Here is a 23,341-nt window from a genome sequence, read left to right on the forward strand (position 1 = left end):
TTTTTCAAGTGGACATTTTAATCAACTAGAAACATTTTCAAGAGTCAGTTATGAAACGCTTCGAAGAAACATTTGTGACGTTTTTGAAACGAATATGTGTTACCTGGGTAGTAAATAAATAATAATTTAAACACTTTCAAGTATTAACAAAATTTAGTAACAATTAACATCGAGGAATTCTATTGTATAGATTATTAAATTGCAATTGCGCATCCCATAGATTTTTTCGCGATCTACCTCGTATTCTTCATGGTAATCATTGCGTGATCGCACACTATTATTTCCGTGACGATAATAGAAAGCGTTGTATTTAGATTAGAACGATCAGAAGATTTTGTTCTTGATAGCGATATACGTTTTTTCACTGCAGTACTCTATAAGAACGACGAGATTCCGTTTTGCAACAAAATGACTTTGGAGGGTACGGTCGGATGATCTAGGCTCGGCCGGAAATGCTCACTGTACAAGAAATCAGCGAGTCGATGCAGAATTTTGGTGCGTTGGATTATACCGTGTTCACGATAATGCTAATTGTCTGCGGCATCATCGGCATCTACTTTGGCTTCGTGAAGAAGTCCTCAGGTGAAGACGAGTACCTGGTCGGTGAAAGGAATATGCAGATGTTTCCGGTCAGCCTCAGCCTAACAGCTAGTTTCATGTCGGGTAGAGTTATATTTTTGTATTCTATTAGTTTTATTTTCTCTTGCAATCACTAGAGATATAAAAATCAAAACGTGTGTGTAATGAACATTTATATCTTGATATAAAAATAAGAAAATTAATTTGAAAAATGTTTGCATGTTGTCAGTTTAATTTCTTCAATTTATTTATTTAATAACTTCTGCGATTTATTTTTATTTCGAATTTATCTGTATTTGTCAAGCATGAAAAATATACTAATATTTCATAGTGCATCTCTTTATAGATTTCTAATTATGTGAGAGTCCCAGTTTTAATGCTACATTTTTATATATACTTATATATATATATATATACAGGGTCTACCAAAAGTGTGGAAACCCCTAAATATCTCGGAAAATATACGTTTTACAGAAAAGTGTTTCCAACAAAAGTTGTAGGGTTTAAGAAGATCTATATACTGATTCTATCAGTTTGACCTTGGATGGCGTCGTCAAGGTCAGGTCAAGGTCACATTGACTTTTTTAAATGACACCCCCTACATTTGATTGCATATTCTTATAGCTTAATTCAAGAGCTTTCCAAAACACTATAATAATGTTCATTTTTATTAAGTACTTTGCGAGTTATGAGGGTTGAAATAATTTCTTAATTTTACATAAACCATAAAATATCTAGTAAACCATTCATTTTTCGATTATCTTACCTTCATACTTTTATGTACAAAATAATGAAAGGAATCAATTGGTGTAAAGAAAACATACAGTTGTTTTTAAGAAAAAATATGGAATTGTTAATTGCAAATTACATATTTTTTCTTAGAAACAACTATGTGTTTTCTTTACACCAATTGATTCCTCTCATTAATTTGTACATAAAAGTATGAAGGTAAGATAATCGAAAAATGAATGGTTTACTAGATATTTTATGGTTTATGTAAAATTAAGAAATTATTTCAACCCTCATAACTCGCAAAGTACTTAATAAAAATGAACATTATTATAGTGTTTTGGAAAGCTCTTGAATTAAGCTATAAGAATATGCAATCAAATGTAGGGGGTGTCATTTAAAAAAGTCAATGTGACCTTGACCTGACCTTGACGACGCCATCCAAGGTCAAACTGATAGAATCAGTATATAGATCTTCTTAAACCCTACAACTTTTGTTGGAAACACTTTTCTGTAAAACGTATATTTTCCGAGATATTTAGGGGTTTCCACACTTTTGGTAGACCCTGTATACATACACACACACACACACACACACACACACACACACACACACACACACACACACACACACACACACACACACACACACACACACACACACACACACACACACACACACACACACACATATATATATATACACACAAAATAGGCCATTTTTAATTTACACACTTAAATATCTCAAAATCCATAAGTTTAAGACAAAAATGTTTCAGACTAAAGTTGTATGGTTTGAAGAGAGACAGCTGGTGTCATTAGTTTGACCTTAAAGAATCACCTGAAGGTTACGTGAAGGTCACCTCCAACTTTTTAAATGAGACATACTTTTATATATTCTTGTAGCTCATCTCGAGATCTTTCCAAAACACTATAATAAAGTATTTCTTCATTGAATACTTTTCGAGTTATGAGGCTTGAAATAATTTCTTAATTTTACATAAACCATAAAATATCTAGTAAAATATTCATTTTTCGATTATCTTACCTTAATACTTTTATATACAAAATAATGAGAGGAATCAATTGATGTAAAGAAAACATACAGTTGTTTTTAAGAAAAAATATGGAATTTGCAATTAACAATTCCATATTTTTTGTTAAAAACAACTGTATGTTTTCTTTACACCAATTGATACCTCTCATTAATTTGTACATAAAAGTATGAAGGTAAGATAATCGAAAAATGAATGGTTTACTAGATATTTTATGGTTTATGTAAAATTAAGAAATTATTTCAACCCTCATAACTCGCAAAGTACTTAATAAAAATGAACATTATTATAGTGTTTTGGAAAGCTCTTGAATTAAGCTATAAGAATATGCAATCAAATGTAGGGGGTGTCATTTAAAAAAGTCAATGTGACCTTGACCTGACCTTGACGACGCCATCCAAGGTCAAACTGATAGAATCAGTATATAGATCTTCTTAAACCCTACAACTTTTGTTGGAAACACTTTTCTGTAAAACGTATATTTTCCGAGATATTTAGGGGTTTCCACACTTTTGGTAGACCCTGTATATATATATATATATATAATATATATAATTATATTTATATACAGGGTATCCTACCTAGAAGTGGCCACCCCCTTTTATCTTTTAAACTAAAAGAGATAGACCCTAACAAATATATATGAAATTAAATGGCTTTAATTGAACTTTATTGTGAGTATAGTTGATTACAAAATTTATCTGTATTAAAGAACGGAGAGATATGTATAATTTTTTTATAATAATGTAGATATTTTGATATAATAAAAGTTGTAGCGCTGTTTGAAACAAATATAATGATGTATAATTTAATGTAAATATTTTACATATTATATGAAATTTTCCGGCTTGAAATATCGCGGGCGACGTCCACCATTTCATTTTCGGCCTTGCGATATAGCCAACTTCTGACTCGTGCATTAGAGGTTGACATATGTCATGTTGTCATTTAATCATGATACTCAGTCAGAAGTTGGAGCTGTCAATTGGTGTAAAGAAAACACAGAGTTGTTTCAAAGAAAAAATATGTAATTGTTAATTGCAAATTTGTAATTTGTAATTGTTAATTGCAAAAAAATAACTATGTGTTTTCTTTACACTAATTTATTCCTCTCATTATTTTGTGCATAAAAGTTTTAAGATAAGATAATCGAAAAATGAATATTTTACAAGATATTTTATGGTTTATGTAAAATTAAGAAATAATTTCAAGCCTCATAATTTGGGAAGTACTTAATAAAAACTAACTTTATTATAGTGTTTTGGAAAGCTCTCGACATAAGCTATAAGAATATGCAATAAAAAATAGGTGGTTCCATTTAAGAAATTAAAGGTGTCCTTGACCTGACCTTAACGATGCTATCCAAGGTCAAATCAATGACACCATCTTATGTTCCTCTCAAAACCATACAATTTTTGTCGAAAACGTTTTTCTCTAAAATGCTTAGTTTTTGAAAGAAAAGGGGTGTATGGGTGGTCTAGGACACCCTGTATATATGTATATATATATATATATATATATATATATATATATATATATATATACAGTGACCGGCAAAAATAAAAAGCCACCTTAACTATAAAACTGATTTGATGCTAAAAGGTAAAAAAAATTTATTATAAAGTTTTTTATAACTAAAACTGAAAATTTATTAAGTAATTTAATGTTTTTAATTAAAAAGAAATCATTTTTTATTTAATACTGTATTTATTTCTATATAATCATTTATTTAAGAGTGACAAAATAAAAAAGCCAGTTAAGGTAACATAGTATTACGATTTAAAAAAACAACAATATTATTTTAATTAATAATTAATATGATTTCCTTTAGCCTCAATTACTTTTTGCAGTCTTTTTGGTATACTTTCAATTAAATTTTTTAAATGTTGTGGATCCAAATTCTCCCAGGCTAGTTGTAATGCTTCAAAATAAGAATTCTTGTTAGTTACTCCGCTTTTATTAATCCTATTATCCAAAATTGCCCACAGATTTTCGATAGGGTTCAAATCTGGAGATTGCGGAGGCCATTCAAGTTGTTTAATTCGGCAGGAACGAAAAAAAGCTTGACTTTTCTTTGCTGTGTGTTTCGGGTCATTATCTTGTTGGAAAATAAAATTATCTTCTAGTCCGAGTTTCAACAAACACTCCTCCAAATTTTCATTTATTATATCAATGTAGACATCTGCTGTCATAATTCCGTTAATTTTGACAAGATTTCCCACTCCTGCCCATGAGAAACATCCCCAGACTAAAATATTTCCTCCGCCATACTTTACAGTTTTCTGAATATGACGATCTTGAAGCTCTTCGCCGTGTTTTCTCCAGACTCTAATCCGCTTCTTTTGTCCAAATAACTCGAATTTGCTTTCATCTGTCCATAAAATATTTTTCCAGAAGTCCAATGACATATTTGCATACTTCCGAGCAAATTGCAAACGTTTTTTCTTATTGGTGACGCTAAAGAAAGGTTGTTTACGTGCAAACCGGCTGTGTAAATTTGCTTCATTGAGTCTTCGACGTACAATGCGGTCAGAAACAGTAAGATAAATGTTTTCCTGAATTTCTCTAACAGTAATCTTTGGATTTTTCTTAACTTCACGGATTATTTTCATATCCTCCCGCTTGGATGTTGCTCGTTTTCGACCTCTTCCGATTCTATCTGCCACCGATCCAGTTGATTGAAATTTTCTTCTGATCTGTTCTACTGCTCCTCTACTTACTTCATAATTTTTGGCTATATTCCGTTGGGAAAGACCTTTTTGAATATCTCGCACAATTAAGTTTCGAACTTGTGTGGAAATTGATCTTCCTCCCATTTTTGACCGCGAATTTTTTGTAATAATCGAGATAAGCCAATGTTGCAAAAATGATTAACAACAACGAGAAGTGAGCGCAATAACACGAACATGTTGACATGACAACCAAACAAAATATTGTATATATTAAATCGAACAAATCTGAATGGCTTTTTTATTTTGTCAATATAATAAACAGCAATATTTAAGAAATATAAATAAAACTGAAAAGTAAAAAATAATTTATGTAATTGTAACATAAAATTTTAAAATAAATAATAAATACTTCTTCTTTCATCAATGAAAATCTCATCGTTTTAATATTTTTACTCTTTCATTAAGCAAAACAGTATAACTAGGAAAGTGGCTTTTTATTTTTGCCGGTCACTGTATATATATATATATATATATATATATATATATATATATATATATATATAATGTTGCATATGCTTATGCATGATGGAAAATTTCCATCTAATCATGATTTATTATTGTACGTATATATAATTTTGGGGATAAATTCGATTTGAATGAATGTAATTTAAATTACAATAATTATTCAGTGTTGGGAAATGTATTATGAGGTAAGTTTTTCTAAAATTTATCGAACAACACAGGTATCTCATTACTGGGTATCCCGACGGAGGTATATGTACATGGTGCGAGTTATCTTTTCAACGGTTGCCCACTCAACGTCGTCGGTCTCGTCATGTCCATCGTATTCCTACCAGTCTTACATGATCTCAAGCTCACTAGCACATACGAATACCTTGAAAAACGTTTCGACAAAAGAATCAGATTGGTAGGCTCATTCCTCTTCGCCATCAGTATAGTAAGTAAACCCTCGAGAAAAAAAATTGCACGCATAAATTTCTTTTTTCGTAAATTCACTATCTTGAACGACACAATTATATATGATATTTTTTTAGATGACTTGGCTCCCGATTGCCATCTACATACCCGCATTAGTTTTCAATCAAGGTACATCTTTCTCAAAAAAGTTTAATGAGAAATCAAAATTAATTGAATTAAAAATTAATTAAATTGACTTGCAAAATATGAGAAACTATGCGGGAAAAATCATTTCCGACAACTTTATTTTCAGTTACGAGTGTGAATGTACACGTAATCACGCCTTTCGTGTGCGTTGTTTGCATATTCTACACCTGTGTGGTGTTACGTCCAGGCCCGAGGAAGGATGGGCCGAAGGAAGGGCGTAACACTTGTATCCCGAGAACAGGTGCCTTAAGGGCAAGTGTCTCGGGTCGAGCGAGCCTGCGGGTGAGCCAAAGATAGGTCAACGACCGCAAGAGTCGATTTTACACTACTTCTGGTCCAAATGTCCGCTCGGCGGTCCCCTTTTCGGTAAAGGAACTTAATCCTTTTTACCCGGGACGGGACCAAGTGCGATTCAGGAGCGTGGGTAAAGAGGGGGGGAATTGATTACGTTGGATTTAAAAGAAATAAAATTAATTAAATTTATTGTACATTATAAAAGGATAAAATTTACATCAACATTTTAATTAGTTGTTACTCTAGCACAATATTAAGTGTGATTGTTTGTATGTTTGTGGGTACATTAAGCGTGATTGTGTGTGTATGTGAGACGGAGGGAGTGGGAGAAACTTTGAAGATAAAAGAAAAGACTTACTATTTGAAAAACCGTGGACAAATCGATACGAATTATCGCTGGACCCCCTTGGCGTTAAAGATGGCGAGATATTAGCTGAATTGATAGTTGTTGAAGAGGGTGGTAGCTGCTGGGTCCCCTTGGTGTAGGTTTTTGCACTGACTCGATATGAAGGTTGATATGTCTCGAAACTTTTGAGTGCGTATATGAACGCGTGAGTCAATGAATGAATTTCTGACTGAACGAATTTTTCTGACTGAACTAATTTTGTTCGAAGTTCGCGCTTATATATCGTTTTGGATTACCCTCTCCTAGCGTGAGGAATAAGGGAGGTTGACGAATAGAAATCTTTGTTAGATTTCCATGATCTCCTCTCTGCCCCTACTTATGAGCATTTTAGAACAAATGTAGCAAATCAGGATTTTATTACGTTCGTTCGTGAATAGGAGAGCATCTTCCAAAACGGGGGATTTAGGATTCTCAGTATCGCACAAGGGATGACTGTTACTACCCTCTTGCGATATTTGGTCACTCACGTTTTATGATTAGTTTCCTTTATTTTTTGAATTTATGAGTTTTTAAGAAAATATCGAATTTGTTTGACTGAATGCCGCTTTATTTAACCGGATGCTACCTTTATAGCCCGTTAACATCCGATTGTTATTTTAGGACATGTACTGAGCATCCCGCTTTAATCTAGCTATTATTATCGGCTCTAGAAATCGTGTACGTGTGCACCGGATACGGGAAAGAAAAGAATCGTAACATCCGATATCCGATCACTCGCGTTTTATGATTAGTTTCCTTTATTTTTTTATGAGTTTTATGAGATTTATGAGTTTTATGAGATTTTATGAGTTTTAAGAAAATATCAAATTTGTTTGACTGAATCCCGCTTTATTTAGCCGGATGCTACTTTTATTGCCCGTTAATATCTGATTGTTATTTTAGGGCATGTACTGAGAATCCTGTTTTAATTTAGCTATTATTATCGGCTCTGGAAATCGTGCACGTGTGCACCGAGTACGGGAAAGAAAAGAATCGTGGATTCCCCTGGACGTAACAGTGGTAAGTAGTCGAAATTTAAGAGAAGAATATAAATGCAAGACAAACTCAGATACGGACGCGAATATTCAATTTAAAACAGAATAAACAATTGTGTTTGTCTTGTACATATATTTATTTTTGTTGTAAAAAGAATATATGTAGAGTATTTTAAAATCACACCAAATCTTTTTTGATAACAGATTTTCTGATTAATTAGTCAAACTGTTTTTTTTTGCAAGCTTCTAATTATATATATTTTTTTAAACATCAAATCAAAATTTTATTAAAGCAAATTTTATCTAAAATTAACATGAAGAATGCTTTTAAAGTACAGTTTACAGGAAAAATCCCTTTTTTCAATCACTTTTATAGTTCGGAAATTATTTTCTCCATATTTTCGCTAAGAAAAAAATCCTCTTTAAAATCAAAAAATCTGCTGAAAGGATGTCCGGTTTAGAGGTCTTATATGTATATGTATATGTCATATATGTATGTCATATATGTATATATGTGCATGTATCCAATTTAATTACATTTCATAATCAGATTAGATTAATCCAACTAATGACTTCTGTTAATAGCACTAGGAAAATAGCTATTTAATCCTTTTGCTAAAAGAATTTTTTTATTCAGGGCGGATTCAAGGTGGTAGTGTGGACGGATTTCATTCATACTAAAAGTTGATATTTTTAAGATTACTTATACAATATCCATAATAATATATTTTATTTTATATAATTTTTTATTTTATTTATTTTGCGCTTTATTTTGTATATTTCTTGTTTATGTTTTATGTAAATCAATATATTTATTAATAATTAAATCTAATATAATTTATTTGTATTTTTTATTGATTTATAAATTTTTTATTGATTTATAAATTTTTGGAATATACAATTATTTCGCTTAACAGAACAGATTGGAGTCCTTTGACAAGAAATACAATTTGGGCGCTCACGATAGGCGGTGTCGCATATTGGTTGCAAATCGGCGGTCAATCAAAATCTGATGCAACAATACTTGTCCCTCCCTACTATACAATCGGCTAGAAGGTAATATTCTACTTTTTTATAAATTAAAAAATATATGTTTTTTTTACAAGAATAACAATAACTTTACATTACCTTTACGTAATTATAAATCAATTTAAATTTATTAATCATAATTATTATTAATTATCTCCTATTAATCTGGCAGTCCCATGAAAAATTAGGTTCGGATCTAGTGCATAAATGTATAATTATTATATATAAATTTTCGTGTTTTTAAAATAAATAAATAAATTTATTTCATGTACGTGTGTTTTGTATGCAATCGATAATTACAAATATACATGACATATAATAAGTTATAAATTAATTTCTATGCTCTTTTATATATGTATACATATATCTTCTTTTTTGATAATTATGCGTTTTAGAGCACTCTGGTGTTTTATAGTCGGATCTTTAATTCTGTTTGGCATGTGCGGATACACCGGTCTACTGATTTATGCTTGGTATTATGAATGCGATCCACTCACGACTAAGGTAATATTTATTTAAATTTATAAATCCTGGACACTGAACATCGATTAACGTATATAACGTATATAATGCATGATACAGTTGGCACGCTCCAAGGATCAACTGCTGCCACTGTTGGTCATGAATGGTTTTAGGAAAATTTCCAGGATTGCCCGGTGTTTTTGTGGCCGGCATGTTCAGCGCTACACTCAGGTATTCACATTTATAATTAATGAAAATAAAATTTAAAAAATCTATATAATTATACTAAAAAATATTTAAAAAAAAATATTAAAGAAGACGCTTATAAATACACTAGAAGATATTAAAACAAGATGTTAAAAAAGGCATCAGAAAAGACATATTAGGGGCATATTAGAAATAGTAGTAGAAATAATAATCAGGCATATTAGAAAAGAAGCGTCAAGCGACGCGGTAGTGTCGCGACGCTAACTACATAAAAAACTGATAAAAAATTGGATCCGAGCATTGAGAATCACTGTTTTCGACGTTGCACTACCAAGTAGCTTATCCAGAATTTTACGTCAAATTGACATCAAATAAATTTCTTAAATAAATAACTTTTGATTGAAATATTTAAGAAACTAAAGCCGTAATTAAAGATCTAACGGCACTTTTCTAATATAACGTGAATACAAGTTTTCGATTGTGACCATTTTGAATAAAATCGGCGCAGTCAATCCCGAGAAATGATAATCGCATGTCAGAATTGTGACATTTTTCATTTTCCTTCATAATAAAGTTCAGACTCATGAACATATCTCCGCACGCACACATTCAAAGCGATTTTGTCCCTCAAGCTGCGTTCATATTACGCATATATGATTATTTAGTGTGCAAAAATGCTTTAAGAGACAAAACCATTTATGTACATGTGTGTGCATACGTGTGATATATGTATATGTGTGTATACGTGTGAGAGATTAATTTATCGCATAACAATTTTCAAAAAAATTTACGCCTCTTAGGGATAAAATCTAATCTAATCTATCTCGAAAACGATATTACAAAAATATAAAAACTGTGCTATTACATAAGATTTCTAAGGAGACTAATTAATTTATTGTATTATAACAATATTCAAAAACCACCTCTTGAGAGCGAACTCTAATATCTAGAAAATGAAGCCTTAAAAGTACGCGACTTACCCTTAGTAAAGATTTTTAAAAATGCATATACAGTGTAAAAAGTATTCGTACACTCGGAATTTTCACAAAAAATGATTTATTTCTGTGTAACAATAAATAATTTATTGTTACAAATAATTATTTGTTCATATTATAAATTCTTCTTTTCTTAATAACATTTCAAAAAAAAATTCATAAATTATAACATTTTATATTTCAAAACAATAAAATAACAAAATATAGCGATTTTCGAAAGTACAAAAAGTATTCGTACACTCTAATTGTTGAATAATAGAAACAAAATTAATACTTTGTCGGGTATCCCTTAGAGTCGATCACTGCCTGCAGTCTTCTTGGCATCGAATCAACAAGATTTTTTGTAACGGCAAGTGAAATTTCATCCCATTCTTGTTATAAAATTTTAATAAATTCTGCACGATTCGATGTCTTTTTCTCACTGCATTTTCAAGAACTCCATACTCCATAAATGTTCAATGGGTTTCAAGTCCGGTGATTGTGGGGGAGTATGTAATTGTTGGAGTACATTATATAATAGCCAATATTTGGTATTATAGGCTGTATGCTTCGGGTCGTTGTCCTGTTAAAAGATGAATTTATTTTCGAATTCAAGTTTTTCCGCATTGACGGCTAGATTATTTTTCAAAATGTCAATATACATTTTGTGATTCATTGTACCTTCAATAAAATGTAATTTTCCAATACCTTTAGTACTCATACAGCCCCACACCATCACTGAACCACCGTCGTGTTTCACAGTGAGTAACAAATTATTCGGATTTAATTCACAATTTTTTTTCTCCATACTGTGCGTCTTCCATTCGAATCAAAAATATTAAATTTACTCTCATCTGATAATATGGCTTTATTCCAAAAATCACTATCCTTATTGACGTATTTTTTCGAATTCATTTTTTCCGATTAATCTTGTTGACCCAAAATTTCTTTTTTATTACTCGACGTGATAATCGTTCTTGCGCAACATATTCCGAACAGTACTGATTGAAACATGTACACCTCGTTTTTCTATTGTAGTCACAATCGTCGGAGCCGAAATTTTGGGATTTTTTTTGATAAGACGCACGATAAATCTTTCATCGGTCTTTGAAAGAATGGGTGGTCGATCACTTCTGGACGCATTTTTTACGGTTTTCTGTGTACAAAATCGATCAATAATAAATTGAATTGTTGAGCGGGCTCGACCAACAATCTTCGAAATTTGTGCGAGACTTTTACATTGATTGTGCAGCCTAATAATAATTTTTCTTTCTTCCTTGCTTCTTTTTCGACCCATTTTTACAAAACAGAAAAGAATGACTGAATGAAACTATGAAATTTTACGTCAATACATAAGAGGGAGGTCAATCAAAACAATGTAAACAAACATACAAACTATGTTTCCCTACCTAAGATCAGTTGTTGTCATTGATATCATAGTATACGAATACTTTTTGTATTTTCGAAAATCATTACATTTTGTTATTCTATTATTTTGAAATATAAAATGTTATAATTTATGAGTTTTTTTGAAATATTATTAAGAAAAGAAGAATTTATAATAAAAACAAATAATTATTTGTCTATTATTTGATGAAGGTAAAAAAATACGCCAAGTATCGAAAAAAAAAGAATTAAAAAATCTAAAATAGTGAAATAAAATAGTAAAAATAAAATATTTAAAAACCGATGAGATCAATACTATTAGCCAAGTACAATAAATTATGTGATATTAATTCGTAATCGATACTAAATGAGTTAAGATTACTTTAATTCCTAAAGTATTTTTTATGTGATGTATATAATTTAAAAAAGTTTTATACAAATTCTAAATCGCATAAATGACCTTCAGGTCGAAGTAAGATATAAAAACTTAACGTGCCCCGTATTTAAATCGTATAGTTTAAAACAAATATGGGATATCATATCAGTTTTTAAATATTTTATTTTTATCACTCTTAGATTTTTGATCTTTTTATGTACTTGGCGTACTTTTTTACCTTCATAAGGTTTTTTTTTTAGGGGATTTATATTATTTTAGAATATGTGTATTAGAGAAGACGTATAATTATACTGGAAGATATGAAAAAAGGTAATTATGCATAAAAAGGGCTCACCTTCGCACAAATGTGTCATTGACATATGTTGTCAAGGTCATATCTCTAATTAATATTCTAAAGGTTTTAGCCTGCGGTCGTTGTTTATTAAAAAGTTATTAGCAAAAGAATTTCACAATGCTTTTTTAGTTTATTTTAATGCTTTTTATCTCTGAAAATATTGATTTGAGAAAAAATTTTAAGCAAAAAATAAAGCCGCTGAAAAATTCTACAAAAAAGATTATATGCATTTTTTTCATAAACCTACTATTTTAGTTGTTATATGAAAAAATAATAATTTTAAATACATTTAATGTAATTTAAATTTACTTAGAATTTAATACAATTAAAAAATATCACAAATGCATGTGTACATTTCGGCCCCTCTCCCGCAACCACCTCGTCGGTAGACAAGGTGGACTTCGTTTTACAATATATCCATTGTGATTGAACTCTTCGCAATGCGTCCTCTACCGGCGGGGTGGTTGCAGGAGGGGGGGTCGAAGGCCTCCCTTGCACCTCCCACGTGTGTGTGCGTGTGTGTATACACATACATTTGTGATATTTTTTAATTGTATTAAATTGTATTAAATTCTATATAAATTTAAATTGTTTACCTTTTTTTATTTACCTTTTTTTGCATTTTTCTTCGATTTGTGAATTCGACCGTTATTTTTAAATTTCATATTCGTGCTCAGGAGATAAAAATACGTAGAAATTGGGTATTCTTACCCATTATTTCATATAAGTAGGTTTTCCAAAGGTTTACCTTATTTTTATATTTATTATTTTTATCCTTTTTCAGCCTATATCTTCAAAATTATTTGAGTCCGATCCTTATATATATATATATATATTGTTACGGCCCTGATGTCCGTGTTCATCGGGACGGCGCCGATTAACGAGAAGAAGCGCGTTGTCAAGAGGTTGTTAACAGCAGCGTCTGTCATTTGAGTTCGGTTCCAGCTGTCAAGCTGCGCGAACGTGTATTTGTATCGAGCCGTTCCGTATTGCTAATATTGTGTTAAAGCGTTCTGTGGTTACGTTGTAGTGTTCTGTGTTGTGGTGTTGAGCATTAAAGTACCTAGTTCCTTACAAAAGTGTTCATTCATTCCGCGCGTCTCGCGAGCGGCCGTTCTCTTCGCGCTCGTCTTCGATATTAATCGAAGTCCTCGCCGCAGGCGTAACATTATATATATATATATATATATATATATATATATATATATACGAAATTGCTCGGGAAAATCTCTCCCATAACATATTTAAAAATAAAGCAAATCGGTGAACAAATAAAGTAGAATCTTTATGTCAATATTTCTCGCATTTATTTGTTAATAACTTTTGAATAAAGAATGACCGTGGGGTAAAACTTTCAGAATGTTAATCAGGGATAACATCTTCACAACATACGTCAATAACACATTTGTGCGAAGATAGTTCCTTTTTATGCATATATATATATATATATATATATATATATATATACAGGGTGTCAATTAAGTCCCGGGACGGCTGAATATTTTCTCATGTAAGGTATTTTTGAAAAAGGTCAAGGTCATTTCTGAAGTAATTTTCAACGAGGAATTCAACGGTGACCTTCAATTTGACCTTGAGCTTGACCTTCAAGGTTATTTGAAGGTCAAAGTGTTTTTTTTAAATAGGAACCCCTATTTTTGATTGTATATTCTTATAGCTGACCTCGAGAGCTTTCCAAAACACTATAATAAAATATTTTTCCCTCAAGCATTTATCGAGTTATGATGCTTCAAATTATTTCTTAATTTTACATAAACCGTAAAATATCTTGTAAAATATTCACTTTTCGATTATTTTACCTTAATACTTTTATGTACAAAATAATGAGAGGAATCAATTGGTTTAAAGAAAACATACAGTTGTTTTTAAGAAAAAATATGGAATTGTTAATTGCAAATTACATATTTTTTCTTAAAAACAACTATATGTTTTCTTTACGCCAATTGATTCCTCTCATTATTTTGTACATAAAAGTATTAAGGTAAAATAATCGAAAAGTGAATATTTTACAAGATATTTTACGGTTTATGTAAAATTAAGAAATGATTTGAAGCATCATAACTCGATAAATGCTTGAGGGAAAAATATTTTATTATAGTGTTTTGGAAAGCTCTCGAGGTCAGCTATAAGAATATACAATCAAAAATGGGGGTTCCTATTTAAAAAAAACACTTTGACCTTCAAATAACCTTGAAGGTCAAGCTCAAGGTCAAATTGAAGGTCACCGTTGAATTCCTCGTTGAAAATTACTTCAGAAATAACCTTGACCTTTTTCAAAAATACCTTACATGAGAAAATATTCAGCCGTCCCGGGACTTAATTGACATCCTGTATATATATATATATATATATATATATATATATATATATATATATATATGGTAATTATGCATTATGGTATATATGGTAATTATGATAATTATTATATATATATATATATATATATATATATATATTTATATTATTTTGGGGTTCTATTTAGCTCGCTGTCAACCGGTTTAAACTCCATGTCGGCAATAGTAGGAACTGGAAGATTTCATCAAACCCTTCATTAAAACACCGTTTACACGTAAAACCGCCGATTATTTCATGAAGCTTACAGTCGTTGTTTTGGGCACGATCTCTGTTGCTTTTTGTTATCGAGCAAGCGAGTCTTCATGTGTTCCAGGTAAACAAGTCGGAGACAATCTGTTAAGTAATGTAAATCGAATTTTTTCTCTTCCATACTCTTTTATAGTTAACCATGAGCCTAAGCTCTATCACTAGTGGACCGTCTCTCGGCATTTTTATCATGGGAATATTGTTACCGTGGATTAACGGCAAGGCATGTGTTCTAAAAATAATTTTATAATACTTTGACTTAACATAATAATGGAAATTATATTTTCCGAATCTGTATCCATAAGAATAAAATTAAAAAATCCTTCCGTGTTTTCAATTTGTTAGGGTGCTCTGATCGGAGGACTGGCAGGTCTGAGCTTCATGGGTTGGCTGATTCTTTCCGCTGAAGCGGTCATCGCCAGTGGACAAATTAAGTTAGTGCTAAAATCGTCATTATAAAAATATCCCGAAAAAATACTTTTATATATACCATGTTATATATTATGTTATTTCCTTTCAAAATACAATCACATATTTCTTTGCAGATGTAAAACCCGTCAGTACAAAGGGGTGTAACTACTCATTTCCGCAAATGGAAAATTTACTACTATCTGTATCACCGGATTCGATTCTGGATGACGCGAATGGAGAGTAAGTTTGAGAGACTGTCGTTAAATTTGATCATACAGGATGTTTTATTGAATTTTTACATCTCAAATAATTTACTTTTACATATACGAAAAAATAATGAAAGAAGAAGTTGTATGAATTAAAAAGGCAAACACTATAACAAAATTAAAAAATCGTATTAAGATCATTTAAATGTTATAAGATTTAAATGTTATTTCAAGACCGATATTTTTTTTAAATGGAATCATGATTTTAGGTAGCGATGTTTTAACTAATTTTCAAAGAAATCCATGTGTATGTATAATAATAAGCGAAATTTTAGGTTTTCTTACAAGAATCTTTATTTCTTAATTATTACAAAAAGCAGAGTAGGTATTTGATTGATTTTTGTCGCAGAAGACGAATTTGGAATTTTACAAAATTTCTCTAGCAAGTCAGGTTTTTGAGTAATTTGTGGTTAAATAGTATAATAATTTTCGACCAATTTTGTGAATTTATTACAAGGGAATTTTTTGAAATATTTTTGCCAATTGCATCATATAGTACTTGTTTTTATCTTTCAAATCTATTTTCTATTGATTCCGAACGATTTTTTTCACTGACAGGTAAATATGAAATATAAAAAAAATATGTATCAAATATTTTTCATAGTTGTACAAATGTGCAAAGTTTCATTAAAATCGGTGAGTAGGCATTTCCGTAGGTTTACTTGTGAGATATACAAGTTATAGGACTATACAGGAGTGCAATAAGTCATTCCAAGTCAACCGTGCTATCCCTCTCATCACGAATCAAAATTTGGATAGAAGCATAAATTTTTGCACACCGTATATCATTTTTTGAAATTAAAAATGGTATATCCAATGTAGGCAGAACTACAATAAAAAAATATAAAATTTAGAAAAATTCATCAAAAAGTGTAACTGTATTAGATATATTTTTATAAAACATTTTTGAGAATTGAACTAGAGGATTATCGAGAGCGCTGTTATCGAGAATAGAGGCTCGGGAACGAGCGAATCCCGAGTCCCGATGCTCTATTAAATGGAGTGGGGGTCGAAATCTACCCCCACTCTCGAGAATCCAGTCTCGCTGTCGGGAACAAGCGGGAGTGAGAGCAGATTTGCACGCCTCTAAATCGAACTTGACAGAAGTGAAATTTCAAATGACGGATTTGTCATATTAATACTTATGCAAATTTTTTTTAACATAAATTTTCTTAACTTCATATCTTATAACTCCATATTAACTTATAGCTTCTATATTTCAATAAAAAAAAATTGTCTGGAAATAGAATTGAAAGATAAAGACTAAGTACTATTATATAAGATAAAGTACTATATTATGCCATTGTTAAATTATTTTAAAAAATTAAGCTCGCGCCTATAATAAAATCATGAAATTGGTCCAAATAGCAATTTTTGAATCATTTAACTACAAATTATTCAAAAATCTGACGTGCTGGAAAAATTTTGTGGTCAGATTCATTTTTAGCGTCAAAAAATCTATCAGATTTATCTCTGCTTTTTGTAACTAATTCTCTCAAACCTGTGTAATTAAAATTTATTGTTCATCCCATGTTATTATAGTGTAAATTAGGAGCATGAGATTATTTGAAGGTCATGTTATAATTACATGATTGAATTCCTTTTGAAATCAATTAAAATATCATTTATCTAAATCAATTAAAATATCATTTACCTAATACTATATGGTTTCAAAAAATATCGATGACTTTGAAATATTGTGCTTTCAAGATAATCGTGTCTTTTCTTTTGATTCATAATTTCTTCCTTCATCATTTTTTCATATATTTAGAATGGCCGGTAATAACTGTATCAGCTCTCTTGTGTAGAGCATGTTAAACTGATAATCAGTAGAAAAGTTCTCTACCATTTTACGATTTTTGCAACAAAAAAAATTAATAACAAGAAGAGGTAAAGCTCTCTGTAAATTAAAATTTAAAGAGGTCCAATAGGCGTAGAGAGCTAAGTATCAATTAAAAATGTAGGTCAATAATCAGAAAGAAATATATATTAATAGTTCATAATACAAAAACAAAAAACAAAACTAATATAATATATATAAGAATAAAAGGTGTGTGCGGACGTTTCGACTTGTCTTCAAGTCATCTTCAGTGCAATTTAATTAACGAAGATTAGAGCATTTAATAACACGGTTCGTAGAGACATAAAACGGTGATAATTAAAAACGGAAAGAATATAAATTAAATTCAAAAATAAATAAGAAATAATAAAAAACATTTTCAAAAAGGAGAAACAGCTCCGATCGCAACGGTTGTACATATTCAGGCTTACAAAATTTAAAGGAGATGTATCTCCAAACGCCACGGTTGTACATGGTAAAGACGCAAACGGCTCCCAATTGTTTCCATAAGTGAAACAACTCTCGTTTAGGTTGATTGACCCAAAGTAGAGTATGCTTCATTTGAAAATCTGAATAACGTACATAAAAAAGATTAAAGTAAAAGACATCACAGAACCCAAGAGCAATGCAAGTTTTTGGTCATATAGTGATTAAAAACTGATTAGTTTAAATGACAACAGTATTAAATAAATAGATTAGGCGACAGAGAACATTATTAATCAACAGGAATATAAATAAATACCGAAAAGGAAAATAATTAGTCAAAGTATAAAACATTAATAGTCAATAAAATAAAATAAATCCCAAAATTCGCAGTCAATTAACAATCATAAATTAGAGTGAGTAATGAAATAAAAGTAATTTACCATAAAAAACATTTAAATAAGGATAGCTTACATTGCTATGAGGATCCAAGATGCACATGTATATACGTTAAAAGATCAGATGTACAAGAACGTTAATATCTTGAAAATTCTTTCTCTGTGAAACTATCACTTACAAGGACTAGAATATAAATGAACAAAGGAACGATTGGCCGTGTTGATTTCTGTGTATGACCGTCAGATATTCGGAAGTTTATTTATTATATCATTATAAATGTCAGGAAAACATTCTGTATCAGTTTGTAAATTTAAACCGTTATGCTGTCGCTTAATGTATAACATTTCGGAAATTAACCTCTTATTGTAAAAAGATTCTTTGTCAAGTATCTTTTTACAATAAGAGGTTAATTTCCGAAATGTTATACATTAAGCGACAGCATAACGGTTTAAATTTACAAACTGATACAGAATGTTTTCCTGACATTTATAATGATATAATAAATAAACTTCCGAATATCTGACGGTCATACACAGAAATCAACACGGCCAATCGTTCCTTTGTTCATTTATATTCTAGTCCTTGTAAGTGATAGTTTCACAGAGAAAGAATTTTCAAGATATTAACGTTCTTGTACATCTGATCTTTTAACGTATATACATGTGCATCTTGGATCCTCATAGCAATGTAAGCTATCCTTATTTAAATGTTTTTTATGGTAAATTACTTTTATTTCATTACTCACTCTAATTTATGATTGTTAATTGACTGCGAATTTTGGGATTTATTTTATTTTATTGACTATTAATGTTTTATACTTTGACTAATTATTTTCCTTTTCGGTATTTATTTATATTCCTGTTGATTAATAATGTTCTCTGTCGCCTAATCTATTTATTTAATACTGTTGTCATTTAAACCAATCAGTTTTTAATCACTATATGACCAAAAACTTGCATTGCTCTTGGGTTCTGTGATGTCTTTTACTTTAATCTTTTTTATGTACGTTATTCAGATTTTCAAATGAAGCATACTCTACTTTGGGTCAATCAACCTAAACGAGAGTTGTTTCACTTATGGAAACAATTGGGAGCCGTTTGCGTCTTTACCATGTACAACCGTGGCGTTTGGAGATACATCTCCTTTAAATTTTGTAAGCCTGAATATGTACAACCGTTGCGATCGGAGCTGTTTCTCCTTTTTGAAAATGTTTTTTATTATTTCTTATTTATTTTTGAATTTAATTTATATTCTTTCCGTTTTTAATTATCACCGTTTTATCTCTACGAACCGTGTTATTAAATGCTCTAATCTTCGTTAATTAAATTGCGCTGAAGATGACTTGAAGACAAGTCGAAACGTCCGCACACATCTTTTATTCTTATATATATTATATTAGTTTTGTTTTTTGTTTTTGTATTATGAACTATTAATATATATTTCTTTCTGATTATTGACCTACATTTTTAATTGATACTTAGCTCTCTACGCCTATTGGACCTCTTTAAAAAAAATTAATATGAAATTAATTTTAAAATATCGATTAATTCGTACGAATGAATACAATGAAACAAAAAGAGACTGTTACGTGGTTGCTAAAACGAGAGAAACAAACATGATGCATAATTTATATACGTAATTGTTGTCATTTGAAAAATGTCTTTCTCAACACTTCGTTATGCACCTAATAACTACATAACAATGGGCCGTCTCTTTTCGCCGCATGCTAATATTTATATGAATTGATCGATCTTTATTAATTAATTTCTTTTAATATATATTCCTTTATATTCCTTTTTATATATGTTTTCTTTAATATATTTTATATATATTAATAATTATGAAAATAGCAAAACAGTGAAGGACTTCTCTATTCAGTTTAATTTGCTTTATCTGCACATGAGAGTGATACAGTTATTACTGGATACTTTTTACAGAAGTGATAGAGTTATTTTTGGTGTGAGAAATAAATGAAGTACACTGTATATCAATTTGGTATAGATGGATAACTAATAATTTTGTGCAGCTTATTAAGATAAGGAATTAAGATAGAATCGTGCGATTTAGAATAAAATATAAACGTTTTATAATAAAATATATAATAGGGAACCATGGGCATTATACCGTCTCAATTATCTTTGATATACCATGACCGGTGCCTTGACGACTATAATTGTCGGGCTTATCGTAATTCTCATTACTTCCCAAAATGTTGAAAAGTTATATCCAATGCTCCTGGCGCCGTTTATGAGAAAATACTTGAAGACTTCGAGCAAAGATGTTCTGTCTGAAGAACTTCAGATCAAGGTATTTTATTATTTTTTAAAATTATTTTTTATTGTTTTTATTATTTATTATTTTTTATTATTTATTAAATTATTTTTTATTATTTTTTTTAAATTTATTTTATCATTTTTAAATGAATCTTTTCCGATTAAAAACAATGATTTCATGTCAGTCTACTTTCTGTTCAAAAATTCTCCTGAATTATCAATGTAGCAATATATTAGTAGTTTATTTACTATTGGGAATATGCATTGTGTGTTTTAATATATAAATATATTAACATGTTTTTCTATTAATAAAATATTTTTTAAATATATTAATATTAATAAAAAATAATAAAATAATTTTTTAATACATTTGATTTATTGTTTCTATTATAGATTACAAAATCTGAAAAGGATGAGAAGATGGCATTTCGCGCTATGAAGATGATAAATTTTTAGAAGCGACTTTGACATGATGTGTAATATAATTAAGTTACATTAATTGTATTACATTAATTGTATTATTGAATTTCCGAATTTCCGAATGTATTAAAAAGATGTGTATTCGACACTAATGTGGCATATCGTTTTGTGTACTAAAGTGTAGAATTATACTAACAGAAGCTTTGTATATGAAGTTTATACATGTGATACTATATATTCTTGATAGTGTTGTAACATGTATATTGTAAAAATTGTTATAGGTCGTTGTGCATATTGTTTTTACTTAAACGCTATAATAAATAAGGATACAACGAGAGTGTATAGTTTTACTAATTAATAATAGATTTCATTAATTTTTTATTTTAAATTGTACAATGATTCAAAGAAATACTGGAAAATGATAATTGATGCTGTATTTTTCAAAAATAAATAGAATTTGAAAGTAAAGAATTTGAATTTTGAATTATTTAAAATAAGTCTACACAGTAAAATATTTTGTGTTAAATTTAACATATTTCACATGTCCCAATTTATCCACTCTAATTTTAATGTTAATTTAACAGAAGGCAAGTATGTAAATAAATAACACAAGTAATATGTTTAAAAATTAATACAAAAAAGTGTAAAGGTGCATTTTCACATACCGCTGGAACAAATAGTTGAAGCGACAGATTTGTCGCTCATAATTCAGCAACTACAATTTGATAGTTTAGATCGGTTCAACTATAAAGCATTATCGCTCAAACGATGTGTCAAACGCTGATACATTGCTAACAGTGCTGCCGTGCTGTATTAATTATATGTACTAAAATAAAAATGTAATAAATTTTCCAATTGCGTTGATGACATACGAAAATAATTCAGAAATCTTGCACTTTCTAATCTCACATTCGGTAAAATAGCTTTGTAAAATCCATATTGATCATGATTTTGAAAAAGTGGTGCGACCTAAAATTTTTTTTTCAATAATGTCTTTTTTGTTCCTGATATGTCGATAGTAATATAATAAAAACGATATCATTTTCAAATTGTATTTGACGTTTTCGAATTATTTTATTACAATTTGATATTCAATTATAATATTTTCTTCTTTTGAAAGCTATCATCCCAGCAAACCAAAATATTACAGCTACATTGCCGCAACATTGCTGCAATGTAATATTGCCGCAATATTCTGTGTTTGCTGGAATTATTGCTTTCTACAGCACAATTTTATCGCTGCAATCTTTTTTCATGTGCACAAGTGTCGCTGTAATAGTTTAGCGACAAGAGTCGTTACATGATCATTTTTGTCACTCAAATGATCAGTTTCAGCGGCACGTGAAAATGCACTTTAACACTTAAACTTTATTTGGAAATAAAGTTTATGTTAAAATTAATATATTTATAATGTTGAATTTAATTTTAAAAAAATGTTATTCTTACATTCTTATGATAAATAACAGAAGAGATATGTCGATCTAGCATATGGAAACTGTTGTATAGAGAGAAAAATAACACAACTTATCTGTTCATTTTAACATATAACATATTTCATCAAAAATTGGATTTACGAAAAAATTTCAAAAAATTGGAACATATAACATATTTCATCAAAAATTGGATTTACATATAGTTCTTTTAACTCTTAGAAACAGTAAATATTAACTCAATGCAGAAATGTCAAAACGCAACGATAATACGTTACATTAACATAAGAGTATGTTAAAAATGTAACACAAAAATTTTTACACGAGAAAATTTTAACAGAAATGCAAAATGTTTTTTACCGTGTATTTTTATTTTTCTTCTTTCTCTTTCTCTCTCTTTGTTTTGATATTATTGAAAAAGAAGTATAAGTATTGTAGATATTAAGTAAGTAATATAATAATAAATAATATAAATTTTCGAAAAAGGCTATTTCCAAATTAAAATTCGCGGTTGCATTTGCGCGCTATTTTCAATCAACGAATTATAACACACGAGTTATTTCATCTATGTATAATTAGTATTATGTATTTTATCATTGAATAAAGAATACCAGGAAGAAGCACGTGCGGATATGGG

General features: G+C 29.8%; 1 pseudogene; it reads left to right on the forward strand.

Annotated features, from left to right (window-relative positions):
* The first annotated feature begins 131 nt into the window (after positions 1-131).
* On the forward strand, positions 132-21,395 carry LOC105250637 (annotated as a pseudogene).
* The last annotated feature ends 1,946 nt before the right edge of the window (positions 21,396-23,341 follow it).

The sequence above is a fragment of the Camponotus floridanus genome, unplaced genomic scaffold, assembly GCF_003227725.1.
Source record: "Camponotus floridanus strain SB8 unplaced genomic scaffold, Cflo_v7.5 scaffold179, whole genome shotgun sequence".
NCBI classification, from domain to species: domain Eukaryota; kingdom Metazoa; phylum Arthropoda; class Insecta; order Hymenoptera; family Formicidae; genus Camponotus; species Camponotus floridanus.